Below are 13,037 nucleotides of genomic sequence, written 5' to 3'. Positions count from 1 at the left end.
CCTGTTTTGACCACTCTTTCCAGCAAAAAACATCATGTGCATAATAATGTGGCATATAAATCACAGCTTTTCATCCTTGCTCTCTGATTTATGGCATGTGTTGCACAAAAGATGCTCTAATCTGGCACGGACACACTTTTCATATTAAACAGCACTTCCAGGGCACAAAATGACCCCTCCCCTTAGAGATTCCTTGTCTCCTTCAGTGCTGCTGTCTTTAAGTGGACACTCAACTAAAATCAGGGGAGCATACACACATGCATAGTAATTTGTTTCCATAAAGTACTAAAGAACATTCTAAAATGTGCTTTATCGTAAAGCAGTAGGACCAGAGATGTAGGTATGGATATGGGAGACAAGTAATGTGTGTTCTCATCCCTGCTCTGCCATTGACTCTCCCTGGGAATCTGATCACAACTTCCCCAGCTATAAATGCAAACGGGTAGGCCTGTGCAAAGCGACTAGTATTCCCTCTGGATTTGGATTTGCCCCATTTGGGGGACAGTGATTTGATTCAGTGATTCAAATCACTGTCCCAATTCGATTTGGCCAAATCTGATTTGGAGATTTGGCAGCACCCGGGCAGCACTGAGGCTTATTTTATTTTTATTTTTTAAAGTACTGGGAGCTGGGGTGGGCAGGGCAGCTATGGGGGGGCTGGGGGTGTTGAGGGAGCTGGCAGGGGTCCCACCATGGGCCCCTCCCCTGCCCCTAGTACTTACCAGAGTCTGGGTGCAGCTCCCTGCTGCAGCCACCGGGGACTACCTGAATCATCAAAGCTCTCAGAATTTTTTCCGAAGATTCGGAGAGCTTTGAATTGAGTTGGACCTTTAGATTGACCCCCTGATTCGATTCAGATTTGGAGATTCGGCCACCGAATCGGGCCGAATCTCCTCCGAATTGAACCACCAAAGCTTCACACAGCCCTGCAAACTGGTACATGAGATGCTCAGATACAGTAGAAATGGCAACTAATTATAGAAGAGAAACTTTAATGAGATCTGAATGTGGCTTTGCTAAGCAATCCCTTACCGGTCAGATCAATGACTTCAACATTTTTAAGTAACCAGATTACAAGTAACAGTATAGACAAGTCACTTCTCCCAGCAGTCCAGTTCCTGTTGTTCCATAACAAGAAAATAACTTCAGATGCAGACTGAGCTGCAGACCTACAGCTCTTCCTCACAGTGTTCATATGCACACATATCAGATCAAAAAATAACTGTCAGCTGGTATTGTGCTAATGCAGACTTACCTTTGCAAGTCAAAGTTACTCTTTGATTATGGATTCTGGGTAACTTCAGATGCAGAATATCATGAGCTAGATGCACAGCAATGAAAACTAAATGCCATCAGTACATTTAGATGTCCTCACATAACAGACACATAAAAGGATATTTTGGTTAATAAAAATATGCACCAGAGGATTAGGTGACTTTTTCTGAAGAAACAGATATTAAATTTTCCTTCGGGGGCTTAGCATTTTGTTGATTTGGACCATAAAAGGAACATTTTTTATGCAGCAATGGACAGGTGAAATCAAAAGAAATATCTGTGCCTACTCCAAATAATATTTTTCACATTATTTCCACTTGAATTTTCTTAACTCTATCATGTTTTACTACTTGCCATTATTTAAAACCTTCACATTGAGTTATAGCTATTGGGGGAATAGGAAAGCACTCAGCTGAGTGCAGCTCGGTCTAAGATTATGACAAAAGGCAAAAGAATTTGCTCATACTGCTTGATGAATACAAAGAGAGTTAGAAAGCTACTACTGTTTCATCTCAATAATGCTATTGATAACTCAGTCTGTATTAGAAGAATAAAGGACTCAAGCCAGTGAACTGGAGTGGAATAATTTCAAGGGAAAACCAATGTTTTGATTAAAATGGCCTTTATAAAATGGACTTTGTATCAAGTCATCTCTTTCTATTCCTTTTCAAAAGATTAGCTAAAGATACTGTGATAAATTATAAAGTCACTGTTCTTTTCTTCCCTCTCTATGCAATAGTGTAGGGAGGTTATTTTGAGAGACACCTAGTCATGGTTAAGCTGGAAGTTAGGTTTTCTTTATACGACAAATTTATCTCTGTTCACTCATACTAAACTACTGCAAATGCTAATTTATGCCCTCCCTTCCCATTTCCTTCCACCAGAAATAAACTAATGGACCTAAAGCTCCATGGGCAGATCTTGCATGATGGCAGATAATTCAGACTAGGCATTGGCAGGATATGAGATTTCAAAGAACCAGTATGTATTATCAGGATACAGAAGCAGTTAAAGGTTTGAATCTTAAGCCTGCATTTACTTTCCAACATTTTAAAAATCAAATTTTACATAATATTTCCTAGCTTTGTAGGGTGAGATCTTCAAAAGAATTGGATTTAGCCATACTCTGTTCTATTAAAATTAATGAAGGTGGGCTAATGGTAGCAGAATTATACTCCCTCAAGACGGCAGATTGAAGGGCATACTCCCTCAGACATCGCCAACTGTCTCCGTGTACTCTTGAAGAGCCATCAATTTCTAGTCAGAGATCCTATGCCAGGATACCATTAGTAGGTCCCTGCCTCACAAACAATGAAAAGGGATGTTCCATATGGCAACCAGTAATGCCATTTTCCCTCCTAAATAGCAATAATGTCATAGCTTTCATAGGCATTAGGGCTGGAAGGGACCTCGAAGATCATCGAGTCCAGCCCCCTGGCCCAGGGGCAGAAAGTCAGCTAGAGTCAAAGGACCCCAGCAAGATAAGCATCCAAACATTTCTTGAATGAGTCCAGAGGAGATGCTTGCACCACTTCTGGAGGGAGTCTGTTCCAGGTCTTGGGGGCTCGGACCATAAAGAAATTTTTTCTTATGCCCAGCCTAAAACCGTCTTCTAGGAGTTTATGACCGTTGGTCCTTGTTTTTCCTTGGGGTGCTCTGGTGAACAGATGTTCTCCCAGATCCTGATGTACACCCCTTATGTACTTACAACCAGCCACCAGGTCCCCCCTGAGCCTGCGCTTTTTCAGGCTGAAGAGTCCCATGGCTCTCAGCCTCTCTTCACAAGGCCTATTCTCTGCTCTCTGATCATGCGCGTGGCTCTCCTCTGGACTCTCAAGCTTCTCCACATCCTTCTTGAATTGCGGAGCCTAGAACGGGATGCAGTACTCCAGCTGCGGCCTCACCAAGGCTGAGTACAGCGGGAGGATGACATCCTGAGATCTACTTGAGAAGCATCTACGGATGCAAGGCGGAGTATTGTTTGCTTTGCCAGCTGCAACATCACATTGGTGGCTCATGTTCATAGTTGTGTCTTCAGTCACACCCCTCCCTTGGTCTAGTTCTTTTTATATCTGGCATTTTTCATTCTGAATAACTTGTTCACAATGAAAAGAAATCTCCACCTCCAAGAATCCCTACATGTGGAAATTGTCCCAAGAGTGGCTGTAAAGAAAAGATCCATTTTAATCAAATTTTGGTTTGGTTTAGAAAGTCACCAAGATTTGTTTTGAAAACAAATGTCTGCAGTGACTGGATATTAAAAGCTTTATCTATTCATATGCCAGACATAATGTAGGCAAGACTTAATACAAAGTTTCTTTGCATAATACAAAGCAGTTCTTCTGTCTTTAATGAATATTTTAGCACTGATTGAGGTAAACGATGCTGTGCTCTGAAGGACAACTGATTTCAACCTTAGTTAAAAATGGCTCCTTAGTATAATGCTGTGCTCCAATGGAAATGATTTTGGATTTTTTTTTAATGAATTGGAGAGTAAAATATTCAGAAATGTTTAAGTGAATTAGGAGCCTATATGCCATAGGCTTGCAAGGAAGACTACTTAGTCCTCTTTGTAAAGCAAACATAGCAGGGTCTGGCTATAGCCCGAAATCCTAGGTGCCACAACAACACAAATAATCAATCATACGTGAAAATGGGATTCAACGCACACATTTCCTACTTCAAGTTGGTTATTAACAGTGCTGAGAGTAAAATAAGTATTAGGCTAGAAGAAAGTTATTTTCTACCTCTTCCGCCACTATATCCCAATCCCATTTGTTTAGATGTTTCACTTTGTGGGATTGGCACAGGAGGTATCAAATCGTAACTGCTCCCAAAGGCTTCAGGCTCGTGTTACACAACACTGTTGTTAGGACAAAATATTTGCTGCATCCATGACAGTGTTTCCAGCCTGATAATCAGATATTTCTGCCTGCTCATACCCGCATTCAGGAGACAGTAGGCTAAGCCCTAGCTCACCATTACGTGTCTACGTGGCAATTACAGAGGCCAAGAAGCCCTCCCACCTCCCAATAGCTGAGTGTACATACAGGGAACAGGAGACCCATTCCCCATTACCCAGAGGGTGTTTGTATCTGTTTGCATCTGCATCTCCTACTTCCCAGCAAAGTGCTCCAACCACCCAGCCAGCCTCTACTCTTGAGCTTGTACACTGCACTTGAGATTTAATATTCATTGGATAAAACAATAAACAGCACTGGGATAATTTCTGCCCCACTTAGGACAGGACCCAGGGCAGCATCCATCTTACTGAGCCACACTCCCTCTGGGTTGTTCTCTACCTCCGAGTCCCACACACCTTCCTTTCCTGACAACCCAGTGGGCACATTTTAGAGATGCTTTGTTCCATATATAGTCAGATGCCAAAGGACCCTTTTTTTCCTTATTCAGAGGCTTCATCCTGTAAACCAATTCTGTCTCATGATGACCTAAACACAGGTCTTTTCAGAGAGTGCAGTTTCATATCCTGCCTTGCAGGCCTGTGTGGAAATTCATAGTTCTCAGCCAAGAAATGCAGCCCTGCAGAACTAGGTTTGTTCCAGAAGTCATTTGGTGGCTGATCACTAGGATGAAATGGCTGGAGAAGTGGCACTAACATTCAGGATGGCTGTGATGGTAGACTTCCTCACCTCATTGATCCCATGAGCTGCTGCTTGTGGACTGTCTGATCTGGCTTGTGAAGTCAGAGACAGGTTCTCTCCTAAATTTGATGTGTTGCTCATAAGGAACTTCTGGGAATCATTCTCCCTCCTCTTTCCCAACCTGTCATTCTTATGTAACACCAGGCCAACACATCTCATGGAGTTTCTTCATGACTTTATACACATCCATAACAGAAAACAAGTAAGACATCTTCAGCAGCCATCACCAGGCAAGTCTAAAGCCAACTCTGTAGACAGTCAGGTTGTCAATACAAGTTCCTGCCTCCTCTGGCAAAGGAGACTAGAAAGGAGCTCAGGACATTTATTCCTGGTGAGCTATTTCAATTAGGTCTTGATCTGGACTTCTGCTTTTCTCCATATTTCTACCACTAAAGAATTACCAGCTTCTCTAGGAACCAGTTTTGTAGAAGAGCACTCACATGCCCTGACAAGCCTCCCTCTATGTAACATTAGCTTTCTCCAAGATACCAACAGGACTTCCCATTCTTTTGAACAGCTTCAGGACAAACTTTTTAGCATTTTCATTAAAAAGAGGAAGAGCCTCTTTTCTGTGGCATCGACATGGATAACTGCAGGAGGACTAAAACTGAATGTTTCTGTACCTGTGGCCTGGTTAGCCTGCAGGGGGACATGCAGTGTCTGCATTAGTTTGGCTCAGAGAAAACAGTACACTGTGTAACCCATTCTTACCTAGCCCATCCATCTTCTTATACACCTGTCCTCTGGATGCACATCAGCATGCAACTAACTGTTTCTTACTGGTGGGCAGCAGTGCTTCACCTCCAAACAGAGATGTGGTTCCCTCTCCAAGATTTTTCCATAAGGTTCATGAAGCGAGTATTTTGATAAAGACATCTCAAGAATTTGTGATTAAACACATTTTAAAACAGAATTGAAAAAACAAAAGACACTTACCTGGAGTCACTTTCATGCATTTGAATCAAACCAAATGCTAAACATGCAAGCAAGCACGAATTTTGATTTCAACTATTGCAGCTAGCAAGGTAATACCCAAACACTTCACCTTGAACATGGATAGCCTGCCAAAACTCAAGGTCACAGCACCCACTCAGATTCTGATGCCACAGCTCTGAGAAGCTGGATACATAGGTACACAATCAGATTTGCAGAATAGTTACATCCCTACCACAGCCCTTGACTATTCCTAACCCAAGTTGCGTACACTTATCTACATGTGTATGCTTCCTGCCCTATCTGCTGCTGTGCTGCCCCCCTGCCACACGCCACAGACAGAGGCTGCCTGTGCCACTTGTTCTTACCTAGTTCTTACTCACAGCAGTGCACTTGGGTTTAAAAAAAACTACTGAATGTATTTACTTCACCTTGATCTATTTTCCTTCAGTTTGCAAAGACTCTGGGGAATAGGATAGCAATGAATTCATGAGGAGATGATTGACCACTTCATAATCTTTGGAGCACTGAAATGACTGCACAATGAGACTGGAATCATCTGCCTGCTTCAGCCCCCCTCATGCATCCTGGCATAACAATTAAACTAAGCTAAAGGTTCAAACCATTACTGAATAGCAATTACCCCTTCCTCATGTGCTGGATCCACTAATTATCTTCAGGAATATGCAACTTTATATTTGTTGTCTGAATTCTTTGCTAACTGCCAAATTGTAATCTTGGTTGCTGTTTTACTGCAGGATACAGAACATGACTTGGAAAGCTTTAATTAGTCTCGAGAATGACAGCTGAAGATGAACTATAGGTGCCTTCTATGAATCAAGTCCATGTCAGAACTTTGGCTGGGGAAATAATTTGGCCTTAATGATATGTTATTCTGAGTGACAGTAAAGTTTAGTTTATGGGATTTGATTTGTCCTTTTACCCAGTCAGTGAAGGTTCATTGGCTCCAATATCTATCATTTCATTCATTTCTTCATCTCCTTTCCACTAGATTTAAGCATGCACTCTACCCAGAGCACATAATCACTGTCCCACTGCACTTTGGAGACAAAACAGGAAATAAATGCATTAAGAATCAGAATAGGCATGAAACATGTTGCTAAGCATTCCATAGCAAAAATAGCTGTTGTATGACATCATGATTACATCATCAGTAACAGGTCTGACTTACCACATAACCAAACACAAAAAAGGCCGTAAGATATGGAGAGGTACCTACAAGTTCAGCAGAGATTTTGCACTTCTAAGCTATATAAGCCCCCTTTGCTGGGAGAAACTCAACAAAAGAACCAAAGGTGAGTGGTAGAAGATATAGAAAATGAAAGATATTGGCTTCACCTGGTATCCTATTAAGTAAAGTAAATACTGGTGTCACTGTGGTCAGTAAAGTTACAGAAATATAAAATGGCTGCATTGATACCTTAATGCAACCTATTCCCTCTTAAGAAAATCAACAGCACTGGCACCATGACTCAGACTATCTAAACTCAGGTAGCAACCTTGCCCCAGTTCCCCCATCTGGGGACAGGATACAAGACCGCATAAACTCAAGTAATGCAGAAATGAGATACTCACTGAGATGCACTAGGGCAGAGGTGGCTAATCTGTGGCATGGGTGTAACAAATGATGTGGGCAGCCTCTGGCTGTGGCACATGGCAGATCAGGAAAGGGACAAGCAGCACAACAGCAGATAGGGCAAGAAGCAGAAAAGAAAGCAGCAAATTGGGCAGGGAGCACAGGGAAAAAATCAGAGCAGCAAGCCAAGCAGGAAGAACGGGGCTAGTAGCAGAAACCAGAACAGCAGACTGAGCGGGGGAAGGGGATCAGAGGGGTATATGGGGAGGTGCAGGGTTAGTTTGTGGCATGCCTGCCAAAAAGGTGGGCCTCCACAGCTCTGGAGCCACATGAATGGCTTGGGGGCACATATGGCTAGGAATCAACAGTGTTAAGTGCTGTCACTGGTTAGGAATATTTCCATAGCAGAGGTTGGTAAAGGACAAATTGGCTCTGGTGCTGCCGCTTTCCTTGGGAGAAGCTAGTTGCTGCTGGAACCTCAACATGGGCACCAATGGCACGCTCAGCTGTTGCTGATGAGTGATACCATGCTGCAGGCCTCTGGGTGGGAGCTGCTGTTCCCAGGGAGTGATGGACGCTTCCTGATGCTATAGCGGGGCACTGCTGGGAGAACAACCATTCCTGGGAATTAAGAACGCCTGCTGCTGCCATTACTTGACTTCTGTGTTATTGCTGTCAAATGACCTTTCATCTTATTTTTTGCTTACTGCCCGACAGCCAATTTTGCTCAGTTATTGTTTTTAGCTCTATGTACTATTATTGTGTTGTGCTTTATATTTCTCTGATCTCTTCAGGCATCAGGAACCCTTTAGTTCCTTTCCTGATGCATTCCCCATTATTAGCTTTCCACTGGGAAAGCAACACATTTAACCCCCCTCCCAGGCAGGTTTGCAGGCTTTTCTATTCCACCCTTAATAGACTGAAGTTGGTGGTTTCTTCCTGCTTGGCTTCTACTGCTTCATTATCTGGTGGTGCCAAAGTGTGAGCTGTTAACAACCTATGACCCCAGTTTCAACAATGACAACAACAAAACCACAACAAAAAGGTCACAGACAATTTAATGCAGAGCTAGCCAAAATTTGATTATGGTGCTAGCAAATGCACATTCTTTGAAGAACAAGAACCAAATCCTAATCTCATTTATACCCTTGGAAACTTTTTGGTTTATGTGAGGTTGCACAGACACAGGTGAGGGCAGAATTAGAGCAATTCTGACATGGAGAACCCCATTTGAGCCTTATAGATAGAAAAGATTTATTTCACCATCACTGGGACCTGGCTATTAGGGGTGTGCAAAACAGCCCCTATTCGCTTTGGATTCGGATTTGGCTCGAATCAGGGACAGTGATTTGATTTGTTGATTCAGATCACTGTCCCTCATTCAATTCAGCCAAATCCGAATCTGAAGATTCAACGCTGATTCGGAGAATCAGCAATTCAGACATAGAAACAGCTTAAATGTTTTCTCTACATACCTCAAGGTACCAGGCATGGCTTGTGAATGCTGCGATGCTGGGGCAGAGGGAGCGTCCCACAGGAGTGTGGGGGGGCCCTCCACGTGCTCGGCGGTAAACCTGGAAGTGGACTGGAAGTGCTTCTGGTCCACTTCCAGGTCTGCTGCCAAGTGTGCTGGGAAGTCCCCCGTGCTTCTGGGGGATGGTTCATGCACCCCAGCATCACAGTGTTCATGAGCCCCTGCTACCTACAGGTATGTAGAAAAAACATTTAAAGCTGTGTCTATGTCTGAATCACTGAATTGATTCAGAAGGTTCCGATTCGATTCAGAGAGATTAAAGGGTCCTCCGATTCGATTTGGATTCAGAGATTCGGCCACTGAATCGGCCCAAATCTCTGCCAAATCAAATCAGCAAACGAAGCTTTGCACAACCCTACTGGCTATATTTAATATTCGGACACAATTATCATGGCAAAGTCTTCTAAATTCAATCTAGCTGCTGAGTGACTTGTTTCAAAATAGTCTCTGGGCATGTTCATCAAAAGGTATGCCACATCATGAAAAAGGGTTAAAGACTATTTTTTAGCCAAATACTATTTCAGCCTAAGAATTCTGACAAGTTTGGATTCTGGCATGCTTCTGTCTGTACTGGGTATTGTATATTTTATGCTGATAAAAGCATGGGGCTGCTTTTATTAAACAATGTTCAGTGCTGAACATACCATCCCCGTGGAAGTGTTGTGAAGATACTTAAAGTGAGGGAGGTTATTCTTTTCTATTGTCAGCTCTAGCCTGGGCACTGCACTGCAGCTTCTCACACTCTTCAGGTACTCCTCTCTCTTCAAGTACAAGAACTGCAAAGATGCAGCCAAAGAAAGTTGTGACAGCAAGAATTTTTACATTTTGAAATCTTTTGATTCATCCTTTAGCTTTCAGCTGCCCCTTCCTGGTAAACAAAAACAGCAGGAAGATAGGACTGTTGGGTGTTCTCAAAATCCAGCTCATCTCTACATTTGCCATATGTCATGGCTGGTCAAGCCAGATGTGGTCATTTCACAAGTTGAGGACAGATTATTGAGAAGCTCCTACTATGTCACATCAAGTGATGGACATGAGTGTGGAAAAGAATGAGGTTCAAGGTTTGGAGGATGAGTTTTTTATGCTGATCTTTCCAAAGCATGAGTCTCTTTTGTAGAAGGTGACAGTTATTTTTGTGTGTGTTTCCTCCTCCAGTCAAATTATGCTGGTCACCATTAATCAGTTTTCTATTCTATGGTTCGTTTATAGTGAAGTTAATGAACCATCTCCACCGCATTTCTCTGCTTTCATAAACTAGTACAGTACATAGTCATTAGTGATCTGTCCACTCAGCCTTTTTTAAAGCACTGCCTGAACATCCTTGTTAAAAAAAAAAAGGGGGGGGGGGTTGTTGGATGTCCTCCAGAATCTTCATGCATTCTGATAAGCAATATATCATCAGACTTTATTGGCTCTGTGTATATGTCATCAGAAATTGCATCTATTGTCATATGAAAATTCACCTTGTGACTGAAACACAGGAATCGCATTTTATTGCTTATGAAACATTGCTACAGCAGTAATTGTTTGATGTAGGAACAAAGGAAAATAGAAGAGTTTAGCAAAAGTCCTAAACTGGGATTTATGGAGCATTGGGGATTTTTTTCAAAAGCACCTTCTTTTGAAAAATTATTTCAGAAATGCCACCTTGTCATAAATAGGCTAAGCAGTTTATCATTGATCCTTAAGTGACCATGTTTTATTTGATCTTATACATATTATTTTTCTATGCATTTCGTCCCTTACTATTGAAGATTACTACAAACAATATGAAAAGTTAATATTTAACAATTTCAATAAAAGCTACAATTACCAGAAGAGCCGACATATCCAACATAATAATGCGATTGCTATTGAGGTCAGATTCTGTTTTCAGCTGCATCTATTGGCTCTCATAAATATCTAAGGGCAAAATTTGGCACTTAAAACTTCTCCAAGTATTATGTTTCCACAAAATAATGTTCTTACAAGAATGACAATGGGAAGCTAGGCCCTTGGGATGACATCTGAACACTATACCTTTTTAAATTCAACCATTGCCACAAAATAACTAACAGTTTTCAGTCCCCATGGCGTACCTTCAATTTGGAAGGTACAGCTACACACATACCCCGCATGCAGATAGTACACAGGGTCTCCCAAACTGAAACTCCCCCATTTTGACTTCAGCTAGACCAAAGTTTCCTCCCAGCACTCTACATTGTAGAACTGCAGAAGTCAGGCATACATGTAGATTTGAATTTTGATACCTAATTCCTATTAAAGTTGAGGGTAATTTCCCATCCAAATCCCATAGATACCTTTGAAATCTCAGCCAGATTGTGGAAGGCCACAAAACAGGATTATGATTATCTAGTCAGACCTGCTCATGCACAGGGGATGCAGGGAGTGCATGAATCAGTTACCCCACTTGTTAATAAGACTTGAGTACAGATTGTGTCTACTCCAGAACAACCTGGAGTGCTCTATGTATGTTCCCTGCACCCCTGCATTCGCATTCTTGATACTTTTAAGTGCATTGGTATGAGTTGGGGGCCTTTGGTATTTTTCCTTCTTCATACAACAAATCACTTTTTAGTTAACTAAAGTGGCAATGCCATCTTTTATGCTGTTCTGACCTTTTCACACTTTGCTGTCACTCTCCAAAAAATATGGAAGCAGCATGAAATTGCTAAACTTGAATTATGATAAAATATGCCACAGGCAGCATTTCAAACCTACCCTGTTCCTTTTGGTGGATATTTGCAACTAGTGGGCAAACTAAATCAAAAAAGTGAAGGTGCGGGTTAGATTTGGTCTATTAGCAATGATGCGCTCCAGCAGACTGAAATAACATGCCAGCAACGGCATAGTCCTTGTAGATTTCCTTGAGCTGAGCTGCTTCTTCCTTTCTCATTCCTCCCTCTACTCCTCCCACCCCCTTTTCTTAAGGTGCCAATCAGGGCTACATCACAAAGGCTGGAAACATTCAACCTACAAGATATTAAAAGAACACTTTTCAATTTCAGTTAACCTTTACAGCAGTAACATTAATTTGCAGTCCATTCATACTGAATGCTAAAGCTTTTCTGTTTCCTGCTCTGAATTTCATTCTGTGTCAATTAGTGTTATGAAGTCACCCTAATAATAATGTATGGTGAACACAGGGTTTGTGTCTGAGAGCTCAACAGAATGCGGGGAGAAGGGATAATTACAATGGCGCCACTTGTGAGCTATATTTAAGGCTCTGTGTCTGTTTTTCAAGGGTGCTGAACCCTGCCATAAAAACATGTTTTGGTGTGAAAATTGGCAAAGCTGGGACTAGCTTCCCAGATCAAGGACAATAAGAAGTCCTTTTTTAAATGCATAGGGGGCAAAAAGAAGGTACTAGGTAATGTGGGGCTCCTGCAAGACACTTTAGGAAATTTGGTCATCACACCAGATGACAAAGCTAACCTATTTAATGACTTCTTTGCCTCCATTTTCCTGAGCAGGGACCAGATCAGCCCCCCCACTGGACCCCCCTCAGGCCCCAGGGGAGCCATACCTAGGCCAGGGGTCAGTGAGGATCTAGTCAGGGAACCTCTGGAGGGACTGGGCATATTTAAATCAGCTGGTCTGGATGATCTCCACCCCTGAGTGCTGAGGAAATTAGCTGAGGTCATTGCGGGACCCCTGGCACGGCTATACAAGCACTCGTGATGCTGTGGTGTGGTGCCAGAGGACTGGAAGAGGGCCAATGTGGTTCCCATCTTCAAAAAAGGGAGGAAGGAGGACCTGGGAAACTATAGGCCAGGTAGGCTTACCTCGATCCTGGGTAAACTTTTTGAGAGAATTATCCTGGCATATGTCCACGACGGGCCACCAGGGGAGATTATGTTTAGGGGTAACCAACACGGGTTCATTAGAGGCAGGTCCTGTCAGACCAACCTGGTGGCCCTCTACGACCAGGTCACCAGATCCTTAGATGCAGGGGTAGCAGTGGATATAGTCTTCCTGGACTTTCAGAAGGCCTTCGACGCTGTCTCTCACCCAGTTCTCATTAAGAAACTGGGGG

Source organism: Crocodylus porosus, unplaced genomic scaffold, assembly GCF_001723895.1.
Source record: "Crocodylus porosus isolate Cpor-Errol unplaced genomic scaffold, CroPor_comp1, whole genome shotgun sequence".
Lineage (NCBI taxonomy): Eukaryota > Metazoa > Chordata > Crocodylia > Crocodylidae > Crocodylus > Crocodylus porosus.
The sequence above is the reverse complement of the archived record's forward strand: the minus strand, read 5'-3'. Positions refer to the sequence as shown.